Source organism: Bos grunniens, chromosome 25 (assembly GCF_055505025.1).
Source record: "Bos grunniens cultivar Pamir isolate PY7600 chromosome 25, Bosgru_T2T1.0, whole genome shotgun sequence".
NCBI classification, from domain to species: Eukaryota; Metazoa; Chordata; class Mammalia; order Artiodactyla; family Bovidae; genus Bos; species Bos grunniens.
The window spans coordinates 19,454,773-19,467,880 of record NC_141189.1 but is presented as its reverse complement, the minus strand read 5'-3'; the positions used below and the strand labels follow the sequence as shown (position 1 = coordinate 19,467,880).

The following is a 13,108-nucleotide window of genomic DNA, read 5'->3' as shown; positions in this document are numbered from 1 at the left end:
GGAAAATCCCATGGGCAGAGGAGCCTGGTAGGCTGCAGTCCATGGGGTCGCTAAGAGTCAGACACGACTGAGCGACTTCACTTTCACTTTTCACTTTCATGCATTGGAGAAGGAAATGGCAACCCACTCCAGAGTTCTTGCCTGGAGAATCCCAGGGACTGGGGAGCCTGGTGGGCTGCCGTCTATGGGTTTGCACAGAGTCGGACACAGCTGAAGTGACTTAGCAGCAGCATGAGGGTGTATTATTACTATATGAAGGTTAAATTCGCTCCTACAAAGGAGCGTGCTCTCTGTATTATAAACATTTTTAAAAACATGGCTCTCTTGGTCTGTCTTTATAGATGTTTATTTACTAAAAGAAAGCACAGTCATGTGATCATGAACAGCTGACCCTTAGCCTCAGTGCAGGGATCAATCACATGGGGACTGCGGAGGGGGAAGATTTCAGGCTCCATCCATCCAGTGGCACAACCCTCACTCTCTCTGGCCCTTCACTGCATGTGCACTGTGGACTCTGTGTTGCCAGAGCCTCCAAAACCACAAATATGAATTTTCATATGAAATCTCCCGGCTTTTTAGATTGTTAGTGAAGTGAAGTCGCTCAGTTGTGTCCGACTCTTTGCAACCCCATGGACTGTAGCCTACCAGGCTCTTCCATCCATGAGAATCTCCAGGCAAGAATACTGGAGTGGGTTGCCATTTCCTTCTCCAGGGGATTTTCCCAACCCAGGGATTGAACCTGGGTCTCCTGCATTGTAGGCAGACGCTTTACCATCTGAGCTACCAGGGAAGCCATTTAGAATTTAGATTGTTACCAAAGTGTAAAATTGCATGATGAGGCAAATGCACCCAGCTGTGCAGGACTCCTGGCTTTGATCTCAAATCTCAGTGGCCCACCTCCTCATTTGTGGGAATGAGGACCCAGGGCCCCAAAGGAGTGTGGCATGAATGGGTGTGTAGACTTGGCAGGTTTAGGACCAGAAACCAGGTTCTAACTCCCACCTATATTGATTGTGTGCTTGTGTTCCAGGCACTATATGAGATGCTGGAGTACAGTGGAGCCCAAGGAGATACAGTTTCTCTTCCTTAGGGAATTTACAAGGTGGTGGAGCCACAAACAAGCCGACAATCCCAGGCCTTTCTGATTCTTCTAGGAGGCTGCAGCTAGTGTAATGAGCAGCCCTGTGTGATCTGGACAGGTGAGCTAGTGAATTCAGGTGGCCCTTCCTATGTGACACAAACATATCCCACCATAAATCTTTGGGGGGGGAGAGAGAGAGTGCTAGAAGCCAAAGGGAGCACTTGTTGGTGGGGATTTCAGGCTTTATAAGGGAATGATGAAGGGACCAGTAGCTTCACTGGCCCAGTCGAGTTTTCTTCTATTTCTTACATTATTCTCCCTGGGACATTCATGCCAGGCTATGGAAGGCTGACCTTACCAGGAGTCCTGTCTACTGGGGAGTGTGCTTCGTGAATTCTGAGTCAGGCTTTGATCTAGAAAACCCTTGGCAATGTAACTGATTTTCTAGGATATTGCAGTGAATACACTTTGTGTCCTCTATGTATGTTGTTCAATGCACAGTGGGGTCCGTGCACGGAAGGGCATGGCCTTTAGTCACTTACACTCTTGTAGAAGAAGTCTCATCCTAACCTCGGGTAAGAGGCCGACACAGTCTACCTGCTTGAACATTTAAGCCACCAGCCCTCCAGGGTCTAGTAGTGAACAGGATTCCCCTGCTATCTGAAAGTAGAGCATGAAACCTTTTTGTAAACTGAAGTGGTGTGAGGCGAAGAAGCAAGTTACCTTAGGACACATTCTGCTTGTTGATGCACAAAATCAATTAAGGTAAAGCACAGGTGTTCATGGACACAGTTCAGAGCCATGGCGGTTTGAGGCTGAGATGCTGAGTGTGGTTCCCGGGGAAGGCGGTTGGTGGTGCCCCCTCACTGCAGGGGATGATTTCTGCCTCTATAATGGCTGAACTTGCAGTAAAACAAACCCTGGATGGTATTTTTGCTTTTTACCTTTTTTCATAACAGTGAAAAATCCTCTTAGAATTTCTTTCAGTTAGCATAAATAGGTAACTTTTGTTGTTTTTCAGTTGCTAAGTTGTGTCCGACTCTTTGCGATACCAGTGTATCGGTCTTTTGTAAAAGCAAGGTGACATAAAGCAAACTTTTGAAAATGCTGCTGCTGCTAAGTCGCTTCAGTCGTGTCCAACTCTATGCGACCCCATCGACAGCAGCCCACCAGGCTCCTCTGTCCCTGTGATTCTCCAGGCAAGAACACTGGAGTGGGTTGCCATTTCCTTCTCTAATGCATGAAAGTGAAAAGTGAAAGTGAAGTCACTCAGTCGTGTCCAACTCCTAGGGACCCCATGGACTGCAGCCCACCAGGCTCCTCCGTCCATGGGATTTTCCAGGCAAGAGTACTGGAGTGGGTTGCCATTGCCTTCTGAAAATGAGGGATGCCTATATGTTTGTAAGTCAGGGCTCTGTATTTTGCAAGTGACATCATCCTTCCCCAGGAAAGGAATTGATTTGTTTAACTAAGTGAAAAATCTAGCATCCTGCAGTGGTTTCAGGCACAGCTGCATCCAGGGATTCAAAACCATCCAGGCTCTGTCTGTCTCTACTTCCTTGCTCTGCTCTGTGCTGGCTTCATTCTGAGACAGGCCTCCTTCATGGGGTGGCTGCCAATAGTTCCAGGCTTACTTTCAGATGGCCCGCCCACAGTGGAAGAGAGGGAATGTGGCTTTCTCAAGAAGATTCAGCAGAGGTTCCAAAGGTGGTTCTCATTGGCTCTGATGGGTAACATACCCATCCCTGAACCAATCACTGTAAACCTGATGGCATAGACCAGGTGTCCTGCCATCCCTGGAGCTGGGCTGGAGGCATCCTGCCCCGAACAACACAGACCAAGAGGAAGCAGGGCTGTTCCCCAAACGAAAGTTGGGGTACTAATTACTAGAGATTGCAGAATAAAACCTAGGCAGAGAGGCTTTAATGGGTCAAAGTCTTTGCCTAAAATCTTTATGTAACAGTTGAATTTTTTTTTTATTATTAATCATTAAGTTCCATTCCAGTTTGCAATGATTCTTAGGAAACATTCTCCGTCTGTCTGAGTGCAGGTTGTATCCCTTCCTGCCTCAGAGTGGCCTCTGAGATACCACCGTCCTGTGGTGTCTGAGCAGCTGCTGCTGCTGCTAAGTCGCTTCAGTCGTGTCCAACTCTGTGCAACCCCATAGACAGCAGACCACCAGGTTCTGCCGTCCGTGGGATTCTCCAGGCACGAACACTGGAGTGGGTTGCCATTTCCTTCTCCAATGCATGAAAGTGAAAAGTGAAAGTGAAGTCGCTCAGTCGTGTCCGACTCTTAGCGACCCCATGGACTGCAGCCTACCAGGCTCCTCCATCCATAAGATTTTACAGGCAAGAGTACTGGAGTGGGAAAGGATATTTCCAAAGCTGTATTCAGGTTTTCCAGAGAAACAGAACCAATAGTATTCGATCTCTCTCTCTCTCTAACTACGCCTGTTTGTTGTTGTTCAGTCACTAAGTCGTGTTCGACTCTGCGACCCCGTGGAATGCAACATGCCAGGCAACTCTGTCCTCCACTATCTCCTGGAGATTGCTCAAACTCATGTCCATTGAGTAGGTGTTGCTATCTAACCATCTCATCGTCTTCCACCCTCTTCTCCTTTTGCCTTCGATCTTTCCCAGCATCAGAGTCTTTTCCAATGAGTCAGCTCTTCGCATCAGGTGGCCACAGTATTGGAATTTCAGCTTCAGCATTAGTCCTTCCAATGAATATTCAGGGCTGATTTCCTTTAGAATCTTCTGATCGGTAGTCAGACATATTATCCATTGCACCACTGCCCCCCTGCTGATTTCCTTTAGGATGGACTGATTTGATCTCCTTGCTGTCCAAGGGATTCTCAAGAGTCTTCTCCAGCACCACACTTCAAAAGCATCAATTCTTCGGTGCTCAGCCTTCTTTTTAAAGAAGACTGAATGCATGCCTCTACCTATATCTATCTATGTCTGGAGTTGGGCTGGAGTAATCTCTATCTGTACCTATATCTATGTCTCTACGTCACTTATAGGAAGTTGTTAGTTTATTATAGGAATTGGTTCATGTGATTACAGAGGTCAAGAAGTCTCATGATGTGCCACCTCCAAGTCAGAGAACCAGGAAAGCTGGTGGTGTGTAATTCATTCCGAGTCTGAAGGCCCAAGAAGCAGGAGTGTCAGTGTCTGACAGCAGGAGAAGGTGGGCATCCCAGCTCAAGCCTAGAGCAGATTTGCCCTCCATCTTTTTTTCTTTAAAGCGGCGTTGTTGGTTTGTTTTTTTTTTTTTTTAATTATTTGTTTTTGGCTGCACTGGGTCTTTTTCTGTTGCGACGAGCAGGGGCTCCTCTCTACTTGTGGTGCATGGGCTTCTCGTTGTGTGGCTTCTCTTGTTCTGGAGCACAGGCTCCAGGTGCCTGGCTTCGGTGGTTGTGGTTCCTGGGCTTTAGAGTGCAGGCTCAGTAATCGTGACACTCAGGCTTAGTCGCTCCACGGCATGTGGAATCCTCCCAGACCAGGGATTGAACCCATGTCCCCTGCACTGGCAGGCGAACTCCCAACCACTGGACCACCAGGGAAGTCCATTTCCTCCATCTTTTTGTTCTTTTCAGGCTCTCAAAAGAATAGATGATACCCTCCCACCCTGGTGAGAGTGGCTTCTCTTGGCTCAGTTCTAGTGATTCAAATACTTGTCTTTTTTGGAAACACACTCAGACACATCCAGAAATCATGCTGTATTGGCTATCTGGGCATCCCTTTGCCCAAACAAGTTGATGCTTAACATGAACCATCACAAAGGCGGAGTGAGAGGCCTGGTTGGAGTGACGATCCAAAATGATGTTAGAACCTGTCTTTGAAGATGTGATCACTCTTGGTCATCTTGTCCTCGCAGAGTGACCTTGGCCCCTTAAATATTGGACGTGGTTCATTTGAAGTGAGAAAAGAAAGCAGGCCACAGGAAGTTGCTTATTAGTGTCTGAAGCAAAATTCATTGTGTGGATTTAGGACAGTTGCTGTGAGATCACGTGTTGTATAGCATATATAAAATTCCTGGCACCCACTGGATGTTCAATAAAGGTTCTCAGATTTCCTTGAATCTATCCTGTCCCCTGTTACCTTTAGGATCACTAGGAATAGAGCATTGCAAATTAAACTGTCACAGTAGTACTTTTACATTTAGAATTTAAAAATTTTTGTATTTATTGGAAAGAGCATTCTTATGCTTGAACATTTATCATCCGTCAGTCTCCTGCGTTCATACATCAGTAAAAAAACAAATGAACTAAATTGGCCTGTGGACTCCTTAACATTTCCTATTCAAAGTGTGACCCGTCTAAGCCACCCTCAGTTTGCAGTGTCTTTCTCTTGCATGTTCCTTGCGGTATAGTTCTTAATTCACCCAGGCGGCTGCCCTGGCAGCATTTCTTAAAGAGCACTCCATCCTTGTCCCCAGAACTTTTTTTGCAGGCTGCTGTTGGTTTTGACGCACAGGCTCGGGAAGTGACAATATGTGATGATAACTGTGACACACATTTTAATTTCAGATAGGTTAAAATGTGAATTAAAAATACACATTTTAGGATTAATGAACTGTGGTAGTTTGCCCAGCTTCCTCTGCTCCTCCCAGCTTTGCTAATTGCAGCACTGGGGCAGCAAAATGTCATCTAATTGCCCATAGAATCATGTCCCCTTTTCTGATGTGGTTCAGAAAGCGTGTGGGTAACTTCTGCATTCCGCTCATCCTCTTTCTCCTACATGAAATCTCCCCAGCTGACAGCAAGCAAACTCAGTCTGCCGCAGCTAAGCATCTATGGCCATAAAGTCAACTCTCGCCTCTTTCCCCATCGCTCATTATGTGCCAGGCACACCAGCCTTCTCCCTGTTCATTACACAGCCCAGGCTTCTTTCTAACTGGGGGCCCTGGCCTTTGTTCTCTCCTGTATCAGTGGTTCTCAACAAGGGGTGTGATGGCCCTTCCTTTGGGGAAAGGAGTGGGGACATTTTTTGCTACCCCAGTGACTACACCGGGGACCCTATAGAGATTGGGTGGGTGGTATACAGTAAAGTGAGTCGGCTGTATGTTTACATAGATTCCCCTCTGTTCTGGATTTCCTGTAGTTTAGGTCACTGCAGAGCATTGAGTAGAGTTCCCAGCCCTACACAGTCGGTTCTCATTAGTTAACTCTTGTATACAACATTGTAAAGCAACTACGCTACAATAAAAAAAAGTTACAATGAGTTCTCAGGGGGCCCAGGTGCTTTTACTGTTATTATTTTTTAAGAATTTCTTGTGCAGCAAGGATCTACTGTAAAGCACAGGAAACAGGGAATTCTACTCAGTATTTTATAATAATTTATAAGAGAATCTGAAAAAGAATATATATATGCATAGATTCATATATATATACACATATGTATGTATATACACATGATATGTGTATGTATACACATATGTATGTGTTTGTATGTGTGTGTGTATATATATATATACACATACATGAATCACTTTCTGTACACCTGAAACTAACACACATTGTAAATCAGCTTGTAAATATGTATTTGTGTGTGTGTGCGTGCGCACGCTCAGTTGTGTCTGACTCTTTGTGACCCTGTGGACTATAGCCCTCCAGGCGCCTCTGAACATGGAATTTTCCAAGCAAGAATACTGGAATGGGTTGCCATTTCCTTCTCCAGAGGATCTTCCTGACCCAGGGATCGAACCCGCATTTCTTTTGTCTCCTGCATTGGCAGATGGATTCTTTATCATTGCACCCACTAGGGAAGCAAAAGAAATTTAATATAACTAAAAAAAAAAAAAGATATTGGGTGGGGTCAGGAGTGCTAAATGTCCTGCAGTGGTCAGGACAGACCCACACAAGGAAAACGATCCCACGAAAATGCCAATAGCACTCCCTTCGAGGAAGCCTGACGTCAGCGGCATTTGCCTTTGACTTTTCTTGGCTCTCTCTCCCTTGTCACTCAGTCGCAGTATGGATAGAGTCTTCTAGAAGTGTTGAGAGCACAGCCTACCTGCCTGCCTTGGCTGTAGCCCTGCTCCTTCCAGCCCGGGTCACTTTCTGTCATACCGCTTGGTTTATTCCCACTGCAGTAATTGTCAAAGCTTGAGATTATCTTTTTTGTTTACCTGGTTATTGTTATTTTCCTTGTAGTATAGTTGACTTACAAAATTATATTAGTCTCAACTGTACAGTATAGGGACTGAAGATTTTGTGGATTATGCTCCATATAATGTTGACTATATTCCCTGTGCTGTCCATTACATCCTTGTAAATTATTTTATACCTCGTGGTTTGTCCTTCGTGATCCCCTTCATCTGTGATGCCCCTCCCCCGTACCCTTCTCCCCTCTGTAGTCACTAGTTTGTTCTCAGTATTTGTGTGTCTGTTTCTCTTTTGTTACATTTTGTTTTTATTTTTAGATTCCATATGTAATTGAAAACGTACAGTGTTTATCTTTCTCTGACATTTCCCTAAGCACAGTATCCTCCATGTCCATTTATGTTGCTGCAAATGGTAAAAATTCATCCCTCTTTTTATGGCTGAGTGTATGCACACACACACACACACACACACACCACATCATCTTTATTCACTCATCTGTTGATGGACATGTCACTCAGGTTGCTTCCATGGCGGTTCTTCAAAAAATTAAAAACAGAACTACTGTGTGATCCAGCAATTTAACAAATATCACTCTTAGGTATTTAGCCAGAGAAAATGAAAACACTGATAGGAAAAGATCAGCGTTATTACTTAATTAATTTTGGTTGGTGTCCTTCCACTAGCATATGCGTTGAGAGCAAGGCTCTCACCTGTTTTGTTGATTGCTGTGTCCTCAGCGTCCAGAACAGAACCTCATTCTTACGTGTTTATTGAATAAGTGAACAAATGAACAAAGTCTCAGAATTGTCTGCTAATTACCTCAAGCTTCCAATTAGATAGGGAGCTGCTTTTAACTTGCCCACTTTCCCTGTCTCCTTTTTGGTGAATGACACAGTTAAAAAAAGAAAAGAAGTGACTCAAAAGCCTCGCCAATAGTTAGTTGGCTGTCGTAGTGACCTGCCATTCCTGTTTCTGTTTTCTAAGGAACAGTGTCGTTGCTCATCACTGTCAAAGTGAATTGGATGGGTGATGTCTTAAGCTGATTGCTTCCTGAAAAGTGCTTTATGGCCCACGACTCCCTGGATGTCTCTATTTGGGATGGCAGGACGTGGGGAGGATTATGATGTTGGTCATTGAAAGATGTCTTTTCCACTTAAGCGTTCTTTGAGATTTCCAGTGTGAGTTCACAGACCTTTTGATTACAGGGGCGCAAAGATGCATTGGCCTCTTCCTGTGGTTGAGGTGACTAAAGTATCAGCACCTCTTCCTTCAGAAAGGAAGAGAGGAGACTCAGGAGAGACTGTTTAACTAGTGCTCCGGGCTCCTTCTAAGCCAACGACACATTTCTGCCAGTTCCCATAAGATAAATACTTGGCTGCTCTGAACAGGTCGAGCCTGTTAGATGGAATGAGCCTCAAAGATATTAGGTTCTGAGTGACTCTTTTGCAAGAGGGTGAATTTAACTTGGTTAAGGTGGGATACATAGTTAGAGCCACAGTTGGAAACCAGGTATTCTGGTTGTGGCCCCCTTCCTGTAAAGAAGGCTTGTTGATGTCATGGTCGCTGATTTAAGCCATGCACAATGAAAGGATGATTTAAAGAATGAGAATTCCTTTGTGGTGAGCACATAGCTCAGTTGGTAAAGAATCCGCCTGCAATGCAGGAGACCCTGGTTCGATTCCTGGGTTAGGAAGATCCACTGGAGAAGGTATAGGCTACCCACTCCAGTATTCTTGGGCTTCCCCTGTGGCTCAGCTGGCAAAGAATCTGCCTGCAAAATGTGGGAGACCTGGGTTAGATTCCTGGGTTCGGCAGATCCCCTGGAGAAGGGAAGGGGTACCCTTCTAGTATTCTGGCCTGGAGAATTCCATGGACTATAGTCTATGGGGTTGCAAAGAGTCAGACACGACTGAGCGACCTTCACTTCACTTCAGGCACTCTCCATGCCATTTTCTCAAGCTAACCCACCAACCTATGAGGGTGCTACTGTGTTAACCCTGGTATAGATGAGGAATCCAGCTCAGAGGGGTGGGGTGACTTGTCTGAGGTCACAGTGCCAGAGCCAGGGACTCTCATGTTCCTTGCTCTCACAAACCCACATTTTTCTTTTAAAGTAAAATTGATTTACAATGTTGTGTTAATTTCTGTTGTACAGTGAAGTGACTCAGTTATACACACATATACATCCTTTTTTGTGTTCTTTTCCATTATGGTTCATCACAGGATATTAAATGTAGTCCCTGTGCTATACAATAGGACCTCGTTGTTGGTCTATTTTATATATAATAGCCAAACCCGCTGTTCCTAATTGCTATACTGGGTAGGGTTTCCTTCCCTCTTATTATTTACTTTTTAATCTCTGCTCAGATCCAGGGAAAGAGAGAGTATATGAGTGAAGAGAGTTGAAAGATATGGTGAGAGTTTCTCATTATTGAGCCTATCACAGATTTTTAGTTTCTGTCTTGAGTCTGTCCCTATTATATTTCTGATTATATTATACAGTTTGTGTGTGTGTGTGTGTGTGTGTGTAGTTTCCTTTTGTGAAAAATATTTGAAGAGATTTCTATTTTTGAATCGTTTGTCTTCTTTCCTTCTCTTGCAGGACTTTAGCAAATGTTGCAGAATTCATTATACACAGACATTTTTCCATCCCATTTTGCGTTTGAACATCAGAGATGGATCATAAATTGTTTTTTTTTTCTTTACTTTAAATGATGTACTCCAAAAAAAAAAAAAAAATGATGTACTCCTCAGTCTTTTTTGTTTTGTTTTTGTATAAAAGAAAGCATGTACCTTGCCAAGATTCGATTTTAAGTACCAGCTCTCCATTTCCTTAAAAGGTGCATTCCAGAAAGAAGAGGAGGGGGAAGGCAGTGAGCCAAGATGGGTAGGATTATATGTAGCTGAACAGATACTTTGAGGGCACCACTTCTTAATGAACTGGATTGAACTTCATGTTCGGTAAGCTTAAAAAATAAAGAGAGGCTGTTGTATCATCTTTCTTTGAAATAATAGTTAAAAACAATGCTCTGTGGCTTATAGCACCCTCTTACCAGTATTATTTCATTTAATTGGTTCAAAATCATTCCGTAAGGTTTGTTCTTGCTAAGAATGTGCCTGGCCCTGTGCTTGGTGCTGCCGTGTGAGGAAGCACATTTATTGCTCTCAAGGGGTTTCTGATGTAGTAGAGAGGCATGGATCCCTGGAGGAGGGCATGGCAACCCACTCCAGAGGAGCTTGATGGCCTATGGTCCATAGGGTCGCAAAGAGTCAGACACGACGGCAGCATCTTAGCACAGCACAGCACGGCAGAGAGAGGCATGGGTACATATGAAAGAGGTCTCTGAAACATAGATCATATACTGGCCATCACTTTCAGTGGAAAATGACAGAAACCAACTGCAAAGGAGAATTTATTTGCTCACATAGCCAACAAAATCCAGAGAATATAGGTAAATATTCAGATAGCAAAATCTAATGCACAAATGACCCCCTCTCCATCCCACCCAGTCCTTTGGTTTTACTTTCTGACATGTTTATTTGTTTATGGACAAGCTCTCTGCAGAGCAGCAAAGATGGTCCTGGTAGCTCCATGGGTTCATCTTACTGGTTTAAGTCCCCTGGGTAGTAAAGGGAAAATGTCTTTCCTAATATTTCCAACAAATGTTTCAGTGTTGATTCTCACTGGACCCACTTGGGTCTTACGTTTACTCTCAAGCAACTGTGGGGAATCAGGGCAAAGTCTTTTCTTATTGACCAGCTTTGAAACACGGGCAACCTCGTATTCCCCAAGGAGCGGGGTCAGCCACATCAGGAGAAGATGACAGAGCGGGATGGTTTCCAGAGGAAAATGTAGGGGGCTGTTGAAAGAGTAAGGGGGGATGAATTCCAGGCAAACAGAAGCAACAGAGATCTCACTTCCCAGTGTTTCAAAGACTTTTGTATTGTCTTCAGGAGCATGAGGCTATTTCCATGATTAGCTGCTTTTGGCTTTTCTTTCCTGTCTCTGTGTGCAGGGCTTGGCTTAATCCATGATTAAACCTTAGCATCTTCCTTCCTCGGTCTCTGCTTTCTACCTTCTCAAATGTGAGCGCTTCATGGCTTCGTTGGTCACATATCCAAAGAGGGATTTCAGATTGTTTATCTCTAGCTTTGATATTTGTGACACATGTATGCCTCTGATTTCTAATGCTTGTCTTGAACTACCCTCCAGTTAGGTTTACATTCACATCAAACTCTCCATGTTACACACCCAGCATATCCACAGTTCCATGGAATCCCACTGGGCTTCCCCAAATCCCAAGTCGTTGAAGGTATCAGGGGTCCACAATACCCAGTTATCACCTTAGCATTCCAGACAGTTAACTATTATGGTCTGCTCCAGTAACAGGACAGTTATAGGAAGCCTTGCATATTTCAGCAAGGAAGAAGCGATGGAGCTGTCTGATGATAAACACATGGGCTTCCAGGGCCAGTACACTTGCCTTTGAATCTTGGCTGTTGAATCCATCCTCTTGTCTGTGTGACCTTGGGTGAGTTATTGAACTTTTCTTTCTCAGTTTGCTCATCCATAAAAATAGGGATAATAATAGTAACTACTTAAGAGTGATGTGTGAATCAAATGAATTATACATATAAAGCGATCAGAAGAGTGTTATCACATAATCATTTTAAAATGTTAGATATTTATTTTGGGCACAAGGTGAAGAGTAAATCAATTAATCAATCAGCATATCAGAAAAGTCAATATTTTGTAAGACAGTTAATCTTTTTTTGTTTGTTTGATGGGTCTTATACTCGTTTCCTTTGACTCTCACATGCAGTTCTACCTCCTTCTTCTCTAGCTACTCAGAATGAGTCTAGAACATGGTAGCTTTGCAGATTTTTCCCATCATTTGTGTAATCCCATCCCATTATTCCCTTCTCCAGTTTAGGTAGTCCAAATTCTAGACTAAATGTCTAGTTGACATTTTCTAAGCCTTTGACCATCCTCTCTATTCCATTCTGGATCACCTCAGTTTTGTCAACATTCTTCTTCAAAAGAAATGTTCAGAAATAAATTCAGTATTCCCTCTACTGTCTAAAATGCCTGTTTTAGAAGGCTCATCTTCTTTGTTCTTTATACTCTACCTCCTTTAACCCACTAATGTAATTTGACATTGAATTTATTTTTTAAAAATTATCTATATCACAAAGTTGACTAAAAATGAGCCTGTGGTCAACTAGGATTCCCAGTAGACATTTCCGTTTGTCCCAATTTTGACCAGATATCTTTATTTAACCATTTTTTCTAATTTAAGTATAGTTGACTAACAATGCAATGTTAGTTTTAGGTATGCAGCAAAATGACTCAGTCACACACGCACATTCTTTTTCAGGTTCTTTTCCATTGTAGGTAATTATAAGATACTGAATATAGTTCTGTGCTATACAGTATGTCCTGGTTATTTTATCTGTTTTATATATGGTAGTGTGTATATGTTAATCTCAAGCTCCTGATTTATCCCTCCCCCTCCTTTTCCCTTTGGTAACCATAAGATTGTTTTCCATGTCTGTGAGTCTGTTTTGTACATAAGTTCATTTGTATCATTTTTTAAAGATTATATCTGTAAGTGATATGGTGGCTCAGACAGTAAAGAATCTGCCTGCAATGCAGGAGTTTGATTCCTGGGTTGGGAAGATTCCCTGGAGGAGGGAATAGCTCCCCACTGCAGTATTATTGCCTGGGAAATCCCATGAACAGAGAAGCCTGGCAGTCTACAGTCCATGGGATCACAGAGAGTTGGACATGACTGAGTGACTAAGCATAAGTGATATCGTATGATATTTGTTCTTCTCTGCCTGACTTTGCTTAGTATGATAATCTCTGTGTCCATCCATGTTGCTGCAAATGGCATTGTTTCTTTTTTATGGCC

General features: G+C 43.4%; 1 protein-coding gene and 1 non-coding gene across 2 annotated transcripts in view; one reads left to right on the top strand and one right to left on the bottom strand.

Moving 5' to 3' along the window:
- HS3ST4 (heparan sulfate-glucosamine 3-sulfotransferase 4) overlaps positions 1–13,108 on the top strand; it is a 498,356-nt gene that overhangs the window by 45,800 nt on the left and 439,448 nt on the right. The gene's annotated exons all lie outside the window — the stretch shown is intronic.
- Positions 719–790, bottom strand: TRNAC-ACA (transfer RNA cysteine (anticodon ACA)). The gene has a single exon. It is a non-coding gene; the product is annotated as a tRNA-Cys (tRNA).